At 36.8% G+C, this 11379-nt stretch overlaps 1 pseudogene; it reads right to left on the bottom strand.

Moving 5' to 3' along the window:
• Positions 1 to 461: 461 nt before the first annotated feature.
• On the bottom strand, positions 462 to 5735 carry LOC134370602 (developmental pluripotency-associated protein 2-like; annotated as a pseudogene).
• Positions 5736 to 11379: the final 5644 nt, after the last annotated feature.

Raw genomic sequence — 11379 nt, 5'->3', positions numbered from 1 at the left:
TGGCAGGTCAGTCTCTGATCCATGGAGTCAAAGTTCTCCTCACATGGGGCACCACTTGTTACACTTCTCACTTCAGGAATGCAAATTCCAACCCCGAAGTCAGAGGAGCAGCACAGGGTAGCCACAGGGGCAGCAGCTCCAAGATAAAGAATCCAGGATAGGTATTTCTAAATAGCATTTTAATTGATTCTCTCAAATTTTGGTATTTAGCTGTTGTTTTTATTTATTTATTTTTACTTTTAAATGATTTAATCAAAAATATATTTACATATGTCACAATATATATCAAATATAGAAAGATATTAACACTTACTGAGTCTAAGTGGGGGGTATACAGGTACAGTAGTGGTGAGGCAGAGAGGGCTTCTTGTATCCATTTCTTCTCAATTGCCTTCAGCTCAAAATAATACTCATGCATAAATAATACGTAGGCATATTTTTGGGTGGAATACTCAGATCTCCTACAGTGCGTTTAAACCAGATTGCTTCTTCTTATCCATAGTAATTAATTTTCATTATCTTCTTATTGCTCTTAGCACATTTGGGGCAAAACATATTATCTTCTTGGCCTGGGGATTGAAAAGTGCAGGCTGGTAACAGGAAGAGAAAAATCATCATCTTGGGAGTGTCAGGCACCCAGACCTGACCTGCATGGAACTTCAGGTGAACCCCTCTCTGTGTTTGTGGAGAGAGGTCTGCCATGGACCACACACCACCTGACACCAGAGGCTTGTAGCAAAAAGACCTCAACAAAAGTAGGAACAAGCCGCAAGTTCACAGCCATGGGCTGAACGGCCCTTGTAGCAATTTTTCCTCACAATGCCAGCATGGCTTCCTGACCTGGAGTTATCTCTTCCACTATGTTTGTCTTTTCCTCTCTCTCACTCATCTCACAACTTTCATGAAGACTTGCTCTCTTGGTCAGTGCCTTGCATTTCCTTGAATGCAGTTTGGCCTCTGGTGGTGGTTCAGGAATTGCATGTTTTTGTTCTTGGTAAGCATGTTTCTGGAGCCTCAGATAAACCTCTATTTTCTCACCATTGATACTCAAATTAAATTGTTGGTACCAGTTCTGCAAAGTGTCCCAATGCACCTCATAAATTGGAGGCAAAATGGCCAGCAAGGGAAAGCTTGGTATTTTATACGTAGGTTTTGGGAGAGCCTTGAATTGTTCACTTTCATTATTTTTCCTAGGCCTCTTTGGCTTGACATCAGAAGTTGAAGAAACACTTGGTTCTATTTGTTCTTTTTCAGGTTCCTCTGTAGCTGGAACCAAGGCCAAAATCACAGTTTCCTCATCTAATTCTTCCTCAGAGAAATTTCTGTTCTTTCTGCACAGATTGCTCTCCTTCTTGTTAAAAATTCTTCTTAGAGCACAGACTTATAACACCAAGATCACAGGTTCAGATCCCCATACTGGCCTTTTTGCTGCTCTCGTAATTTGAGTCTGACATTTCCAGCAAGGAGGCAAAACCAGTAATATTGGTGTTTAATATTATCACTCAAGAAATATTTTCATATTTCATTTCAAGTTATGTATTAGTCAATTTCTATTGCTTTTAACAGAATACCTGAAACTGGGTAATTCATAGAGAAACAAAATTTATTTCTCACAGATTTAGAGGTTGAGAAGTCCAAGGTCCAGGGGGCACTTCAGGTGACGGCCTTCTTCTTTCAGGAAACTCTTGGCAAAGTCCCGATATGACACAAGGTATCACATGGGAAACAGTTGAGCAAGAATGCATTTTCACATGCTTTCTCCCTTTCCTTATAAAGCCTCCAGTCTACTTCCTGATAACCCATTAAACCATTAACTCATTAATCTGTAAGTGGATTAATTCATTTATAAGGGCTCAGTCCTCATGACTCAATCACTTCTTAAAGGCCCTATCTTTCAAATATTATATTGTGGATTAAGTTCCAACATGAGCTTTGGAGGGGATAAACATTCAGACCATAAGCATTCTGCCCATGGTCCTCCAAAGCTCATGTCCTTCTCACTTATAAATATGTTCATTCCATCTCCATAGTACCCAATTCTTAACTCTTTCCAGCACAAACACAAAAGTTCCCAAAGTCCAAAGTCACATCTGTGAAATCAAAACAAGTTAGCTACTTCCAAGGTATGTATAATGGTGGGACAAGCATAGGATATGTGTTCTCATTTCAAAAGGGAGAAACAGAAAAGAAGAAAGGACTAACCAGCCCAAAACAAGTCCAAAACCCAGCAGGGCAGGCATCAAATCTTAGAGCTGGAGAATAATCTCCCTTGACTCCATATCCAGCATCCTTTGAACACTGAGGTGGAGGTTGGACCCCCAAGTCTTTGGGCAGCATTGCCCCATGTCTTTTCTGGGCTCAGGCCACACTTCAGCTCTTCTAGGCCTGCATTGAATGCTGGTAGCTCTACAGTTCTGGGGTCTTAGTGGCAGTCCTGGTCCCACAGCTCCACTAGGCATGTCCCTGGTGGGGGTTCTCTGCTGCAGCTCTGACCCCACATTTCCACTCATCACTGCTCTAGTGAAGGCTCACTGCAGTGACTCTGCCCCTGTGACAAAACTCTGCCCAGGCAGCCAAGCTTTTCTATACATGCTTTGAAATCTGGGTGGAGGCTGCTATGCCTCCACAGCTCTTGCATTCTGTGAGCCTATAGACTTAACACCATATGGACTCTGCCAAGGCTTACAGCTGGTATCTTACAAAGCAGTGGGTCCAGCTGCATCTGGGGCCATTTTAGCAGTGCTGGAGCAGTGTCCTGATGCAGCCCTGGGCAGCAACCTGTAGAGTGCCCCGGGTCTGTTCCTTGAAACCATTCTATCTATTATCTAGGCCTCTGAGCCTGTGATGGGAGGGGAAACCTAGAATATATCTGAAATGCCTTCAAGTACTTCCTTCCATTCTCTTGATGATGCTTTATCTCCATACTAATCTTAGCCGATGATTGCTGGACTATACCCTTGGTTTTCTCTCCCGAACAAACTTTTTCACTCTTTACATGACCAGGCTGAGAGTTTTCCAGTTTTTTTTACACTCTCCTTCCCTTTTAAGTATAGATTCCATTTTACATCATGCCATTGCTGCCATAATTCAGCATAAACTGTAAGAAGTAGCCAGGCAGTTGCCTGGATGCTTTGCTGCTTAGAAATTTCTTCCACCAAATACCCTCGTTCATCACTCTTAAGTTCCACATTCCATAAAACTCTTAGGCATGGGCACAATCCAGCCAAGTTCTTTGCTACTGTGTAACAAGAGTGACCTTTCCTCCAATTTCCAATAAGCTCCTCCTTATTTCCATCTGAGACCTCCTCAGGATGGTCTTTACAGTCCATATTTCTATCATCATTTTGATCACTACCATTTAACCAATCTCTAAGATTTTCCAAACTTTTCTGATGGTGTTCTTGTCTTCTAAGCCCTCATTAGAATCTAGGCTTTTTCTAGCCTGCTCTTCCCAATTCTTCCAGCTGTTGCCCATTACCCAGTTCCAAAACTGCTTCCACATTTTCAGGTATTTGTTATGAACAACACACCACATCTTAATATCAATTATCTGTATTAGTCAGTTTTCTGTTGCTGATTATAGAATACCAGAAACTGGGTAACATATTTTAAAAAGAGGTTTATTTATTATAGTCTTGGAGGCTAGGAAGTCCATGGCCCAGGGGACACATCTGTTGAGGGCCTTCTTTTTGGTGGGAATTTTCTGAAGAGTCCTGAGGTGGCACAGGGTATCATACGACCGGGGGTCAAGAGTGCATTTCTACGTGCTTTCTTTCTCTCCTTATAAAACCAGTTTAGTTCCTGATAACCCATTTTACCATTAACCCATCAGTACCTGAATGGATTAGTCTATTCATGAGGGCTTAGTCCTCACAGTCCAATCACCTCTTAAAGGCCCCACCTTTCAAATATCATACTGAGGATTGAGTTCCAACATGAGCTTTGGAGGGAGGGAATAAACATTCAGAAAATGGTTTCAAGGAACAGGCCCGGGGCACACTCTACAGGTTGCTGCCCAGGGCTGCATCAGGACAGTGCTCCAGCATGTTCAGAAAATTATTTTGCTCATGAGTTTAAGTTTTAAAACTTTCCATGGGAGGTTTATGATATTTTAATTATTAACTTCTAACTTTTAATGTAATTAAATTGAGGTAAAAAGATGTCTTTTATGACATAGATTATTAGTATTTGTTGGATTTACTTTGTGATCTAGTATGTTGTCATTTAAATATTTTATGTGCCTTTTTATTTTATTTTATTTATTTATTTATTTAAATTGACTGGTAAGGGGATCTTAACCCTTGACTTGGTGTTGTCAGCACCACGCTCTCCCAAGTGAGCTAACTTGCCATTTCTATATAGGGATCAGAACCCATGGCCTTGGTGTTATCAGCACCACACTCTCCCAAGTGAGCCACGGGATGGCCCTTTTATGTGCCTTTTTAAATAATGGGTTTATTTAAACTGTGGGGCAAAGTGTTCTCTATATGCCTTTTAAATCAAGCCCATTCCTTAAATTATTCAAGTTTGAATTCTGAATTTCCTAGCTATTTTCTGTTTGATTGGTCTATTGATTACAGGGACAGGTATGTGTAAAACTCCACATATGATTATGGATTCACCAATTTTTATTTCAAAATCTGTTTGCTTTATTATTTTGAGGCTATCTTAGATACATTCAATTTCAGATTTGTTCTATAATTCTTTTTGCCCTTAGGACTATTTTTCTTATATTCATACAGGTTTTCTGATTTTTGATATTCTGTTAACGATATTTATATTTAGTATTATGCAAGTATGTTTTCAATACCTTTAGCTTTATCCTTCCTGTTCATGGAAGACAGAATAGTATTTCCCAACAATGTCTACATCCATCTTGACTCTTGGGATTACATCAGGCCCACCTGGATAATGCAGGAATATTTCCCTTTTTTAAGGTCAGTTGATTAGCATCCTTAATTCCCTTTGTCATGTAACATAACAGTGTCCAGGAATTAGGATGTAGGCCAAGCAGAGTTTCTTCATTGCCTTGATTTTTACCTCTTCTGACAACACCAGCAATCTGAACTGTTTCCAATTATTTCCAGTGAGAAGACAGGTATTAATTGTCCAAAGGCAAATGCGGGATACTTTAAATTTATCATACCGCTGACATGATGGCTTCCTCCTACCCCACAAGGCTGCAGCCACCTCCAAGCCTTAACACTCCAGTATAAAACAGACTTCAACCTCTCCAGGAGTTTCTTAGGGTTTTTCCATTATTTCCTAGATTCCATAATGTTTTGATGTATGGTTTTTCCAGGACTGACTTTGAAGTATGGTATCTGTAGCCCATGCCAATTTGCCATCTTGGCAAGAAACATAATTAATATTTCTTTTCTCTTCTCTTCTATTCCCTCCATTCTTTTCTTCTGGAAATTATATGAGGCCTATATTAGAGTTTTTATGTCTATCATTCATGTCTTCGGTGGCAGTTTTAAAACCTGGTCCTAAAATTCTTTGACACTCCTCTATTCAAGAGGTGTGATATATGTTCCCTCCTCTTGAATCTGGTCTCTGTGACTGCTTGGCCAACAGAAAGTATGGTGAAAGTGATACTCACTCTTGGACCCCAGCCACCATGTTGTAAAGATGCCCGGGCTACATAGATAGGACACATGCAAGTATTCTGATTGACTGCCAGCATCAATCATATAAGGGAAGTGGCCTCCAGATATATTGTCCCATAGCACCATGTCACCCCCCAGCCTTCAAGCCTTTCTAGCTGTGGCCTCAGGCATCATAGATCAGAGACAATCCATCCCCATCATGCCTTGTCTGAATCTCTGACCCACAGAGTCCACGAGCATAATAAAATAGCTGTTTTATTCCTCTAAATTTGGTTTAACACATAAAGATAGATAACTGTAACATCTTTTAACTCCTCTTACAATTTTTACCTTTTTGTTCTATGTGGATGAATTTCTTTCTTATATAACAATTTACTAATTTGTTCTTCAGTAACTCCCAAACTAAATTTTATGCCATCTTCTGAAGTTTTATTACAATGAATATGTTTCATTTCTGAAATTTCTAGTTGGCTACATTTGTACCCATTTGTTTTATCTTATTTCATGTTTTTTGTTTGTTTTGTTTCATCCATAATTTGTTGTCCTTCTTGTGGGTATAACTCCTTGGTTCACCCACAAGAAGGACAACTAAGGAGTTATACCTTCTTGTGGGTGTGACTCCTTAGTTCATCCCTGCAAGCATCTTAAACAGTTTTATTTTGGCCAGTAGTTTTTTAAAAAGTCTTCTTTTTCCTTCCTCTCCCTGGAGTATGATCATCTCCTAGACCACTTTGACATGGCCTAGAATCAGGTCTTATAAAAGTGATTTGCGCCTCTGTCCCAACATGATACTAGAAATAGGACAGATGACTTTATTAAGCCTGTTAACCACAGCATTCATAATGTAGTCTGAGGGTTATGTCTGTGTCTCCAGCCTTCATAGGCTTGCAACATACGATAAAGTATAGCTTCAAGGATCTTTTGGCAATGGTGGTTTTTCACCCTTCTTTCACAAACAAGATGGATTCATCCTTGCTCCTGACACTGAACAGTGACCTTGACTTTTATTTTCCATCTTTCATGGAGAACATTTTGTTCCTGATAGCCCATAAGAGCCAAATAAATGACAGCCAATGCCAGCTTCTCTTCCTGTAGCTCAGAAATCCAGAGGTTTCATCCCTGGTCACCATTTTACGTCTATGTTCCATTACTGGTTTTGAATTATTTAATTTTCATCTATTATTTCTGTGTTTAGAACAGAGCATGGTACATAGAAGTATAAGCTTACTTCACGACTTGGCAGAAAACCCTTGTTATTTTCAATTTTTAACATTTTGTTTCAATGTTATATAAATGCAACCAATACTCTAATGATATTATTTAAAAGTGTTATATAAATTTGGAAATGAAGTCAAATTTTTGGTTGAAGAGTTGGTGTCCTATTAGTCACATACTTTGAAGATATTTTAATTCTGCAGAAAATAGAGATTTACATGGGAAAATTATATGGATGAATTATGTTTCCAGGAAAAAGACAAATTCATCTTCAAACAGAAAGCAAACAAACAAAAAGATACACAGATATGATAAAGAAAGTAACATATTTATTTATTTTTAGGAGAATTTCATAAAACCAGACAGACCAATTCAATTTCTTGTATATTTGTATGTCTAATTTTAGCATATAAATCTATTTTTAAATATCTCTATTATACATAGCTTATAAATATATAAACAGGCCTGCATAATAAATTTGAAATGTTTCGTAGTTTAATATCTATTTAATATTTGTATAACTGTGATTAAAAATTTAAATTATGCTAGTATAGTTTTTATTTAAACTTAAAATATTATGAGTAAAACTTAAAAAGATTTTAAAATTTTGTGGTTGTTTAAAATAATCTAATATATAGGGATACAAAGAAATAGTAATTTTGATCAAAACGTGTTCTATGTGGATAATTTCCATATTAAAAAATCTGCCCTTCATTTCAGATAAAAGGGTTTGCTGAACAACAAAATAAAAAACAACAGCATTGGATTATAACCCAAATATAAGTGGGGGAGAAGGGACAAGTATTCCTTACAGAAGAATTTCAATTAATTAATTAATGTAAAAGGAATCAGGAAAATGGAAAATCACCATTAGAATGCCACAATATTAATTGCCACAGGAAATATCCAGCAATGGAGACTAAAATTAGCTTAAGCAGAAGTATGATATTTGCATAGCTTCAAGTACAGTATCATCACCCAAGTGTTTATTGATTACAAAGGAAAAAATAGTAACTTTACAGCAGAGAAACTTGGCAGACATTATCTTAACCAAGTGGTCAAGATTAACACCACCTTAAGACCACTGAAATATACACACTTAAAAATAGTTAACATGATAAAAAAAGATTAACATCACCAGTATTACAACATATTGACATCATGTACCTGTTGATATGACTGACTGAGAAAGACACACATCATTTCTGTGGTATTCTCCCCAGTAATGCATAACCTCAATGTAGTCATGAGAAAACAAAGGCAATCCCAAACCGAGTGATATTTTACAAATAATTGACTAGAACTCTTCAAAATCTCAAGATCATGAAAGACAAGGAATGACTAAGGAATTATCACAGGTGTTAGAGACTAAGAAGACATAACAACTAAATGCACTGTAGGATCCTAGATTGGATGCTTGAATAGAAAAAGGACATTAGGGAGGAAACTGGTGAAATCTGAAGAATGTCTACAGTTAAGTCAATAGAATTGTACCAAGGTTAATTTTTTTTAATTTTGGTAACTGTACTATGGTTATGTAAGTTGTTAACATTAAGGGAAGCTAGGTGAAGGGTATACAGGAACTCACTATAGTACTTTTGCAATTTTATGTCTCAAATTATCTCATAATAAAAATTATAAAAAGGACTTAAATTCTTTATCACTTAAAACTTCCAGTAGAAATGTAGATCTATGCATGACACAGTTAAATAGGTAATTGAAGAAATTTGCCTAAGTCAGTTAGTTTTAATTTTAAAAATATTTATAATGGCCTTTTTTACAAGATGCTCTTCAAGGCTCTTGGGTTATAGCTTTGATTAAATACAAATAGTTCCAATATTACTCGCCATTTGGGGGAGAATAATTGTCCTGATTATTTCCATTCTTTATCTTATTTGTTGATGGAGACCTAGACTTAATCTCAGCTACTGTACAGAGTTCTTTCCAGATGCAAATGGCTCATATTATATTCAGTGGATACAGAGATGTTCCTAGTTTTTAATTATCAAGTACAATTGGAATTTTCTTGGGAACTTACGGTCTGAATAAAAATGAGATTAGATCTTTTAATCCAGTGGCTCCCAAATTTGAAATCAGTGACAAATTTTGCTGGTCTAAGGCAAAAATAAGAAAAAGTAATGGCAAAATAAATTTTTCATTAAACAATCTTTCTCAATTTAAAGGATAATTTCCTTAATGAGATAGTATTGTCTTACCATTTTTATATTAAAATGTCATTTCCGTTATAAAATAATGCTGGTATGAAATGGTAGGTTTTATTTCATTTAATTTAATGTGGGAATATTAAAAGTTGATAAATCTATGTCTCCTGTCCATTGTGTGTGCGTGCACATGTGTATGTGTGTGCGTTTTACTGCTGTACAAAATTCAAAGTCTTAGAATCACTGATCTACACCATTATATTTCCTTATCCTTAGCATCAACCCAGGCTCTATTGATTAAACTCACATCATTAAATGTAATCAAATACAGTTAATCCAGTGGCTGTTAGTCAATAATGTTTTATTAATTAATTACTGCTTACTCATAAACATTAATTCTGTGTCCTTTCTCACATAAAGCTTCCGATTTCAGCGCACCTTAACCAATACTAATCCAACTACACTGGGACTCCATTCTGTGTTTTGTGCAAGAAATGTCTTTACTCCAAATGAGCAGGGTTATAACTCAATTTATGGAAAATATTTAATATTAGTAAGAAAGATAATTCATTGATATTCTGCATTTGCCTCATCTAGTCCCAAAATATAAAAGAAAATATTGCAGACAGCCATAGGTTACATCAATTCTGCTCTAAGTATCTCCAACATTCAAAAAATAATTTAGCACTAAATTTTAGTACATTCCTGGCCACCAGGTAGACAGCCAGGTGTGCCATTAGGTATTAGTCATAAGTTAAAGAATAAGGCTTATATCAATAAATATAAATCTGGTATATTTGAGAAGTATTCTAGGAGATACTGCTCTACCCTTAGAATTCCAGGTGCATATATTGTGCCCTCCTGTGCAGGAAGGAAGAGAATATATCCTAGTGAGTCTGAATTTACATATTTTTGTATAAAATAAAGCACATAATCAAAGCCTCATGAAAGCAAACTTTGGCTTTCAAGGCACAGTTAGTAGTATTGGTAGCATCCCTGAAATACGTTAATGTTTTAAAATTGATTTCTTTAATTATGGGATGAGAGAACTGAAAATAGCTTATGAAGGCAAAACAGCGATGATCAAAAAGAAGCCTAACTTGTTTCCCTCCTCCATTTTATGAATAATTTCCTAGAAATACCTCTTTTTTCTCAGTTTCCTTGTTATCAGTTCAGAATGCTCAGAGGGAAAAAAATGACTTAAAATCATATCTGGTACTACATGAAAATGTATCTTTTCTTAAGGCCACTTAATTGGTAAAACTTTTTTTCTTTAATGCTTTTTATTTTGTAGTTTTTCTAGGGTCTATAGCACTTATTAACTATAGCAGGCCTAATTTATTTTTAGCCTCATCCACCCTTCATTTGCCACATTCAAACAGCTGCTCTGTGATAAGGCAAGGATAGACATCTGGATATAAAAGAGAGAGATTTGAGACTTACCTAAACCCCTAACAACCATTAAGAAATCTATTATCTAATTTAATTTTGGAGAACCTTCCTGAACTGAATATCTTTAGCCTTATATATGCCCTTACTGCTGTTTGCAAATAAGCTAAATCTCTTTTTTTCTTTACCCTTCCTCCCGCCATGATTTTCTGTGAGAACCACCAGTTACTAGGCATTTCCACGATTATGAATGATGGCATGCAAAGTGTTGATTCAAAGATGACCTCCGTTCATCAGGGACAAAAATCTAGAAATTTCTGAATTAAAGTATATTCCTGTTTGTCAAACCTATTTGCTTCACGTTACATCAGAACTGGAAGCTAGTTCTCTTCCGTGTGTGTGTGTGTGTGTGTGTGTGTGTGTGTGTGTGTGTGTGTGTGTGTGTGTGTGTGTGCGCGCGCGCGCATTTTTATTTTTGGCAGCTGACCAGTATGGGGATCCAAACCCCTTGAACTTAGTGTTACAAGGCCGCGCTCTAACCAACTGAGCTAACCAGCTGTCTCATACATAATTTTCTACTGGAAAATAATTTAAAGGCAAAATAATGGGATATCTTCATAAAACTAAGCATTTCCTGGGCCAGGACTAATGAACTGAAGAGAAGATGTGAATAATGGTTAGTATTAGTCACTAGCATTACTTGCCTAGCACAGAGGAGAAAGCAGATGTTCCTACCACATATGCATTTATAGATGGTGACATTTCTTTAAACAGAAGTCCAACTTTAGATGAGATTACAGATATATAATCTGAGGATAAGAATGTTTTGTACTAAGCAAGCCAAGCCACACTCTGGGTTTCCTATTTTCATCAAACTAGGCATCCCTCTGTCTCCACTAAAGCTGAAATCTACTACCATTTTTGTTTCAATGAAGATGGGAGATATTTGCATACCAATTATAAAGTTGGGTTTCTCCTCTCTCACTGAGGGCTGTTAATGTGAG

Source organism: Cynocephalus volans, chromosome 2 (genome assembly GCF_027409185.1).
Source record: "Cynocephalus volans isolate mCynVol1 chromosome 2, mCynVol1.pri, whole genome shotgun sequence".
Taxonomy (NCBI): domain Eukaryota; kingdom Metazoa; phylum Chordata; class Mammalia; order Dermoptera; family Cynocephalidae; genus Cynocephalus; species Cynocephalus volans.
The sequence above is the reverse complement of the archived record's forward strand: the minus strand, read 5'-3'. Positions and strand labels throughout refer to the sequence as shown.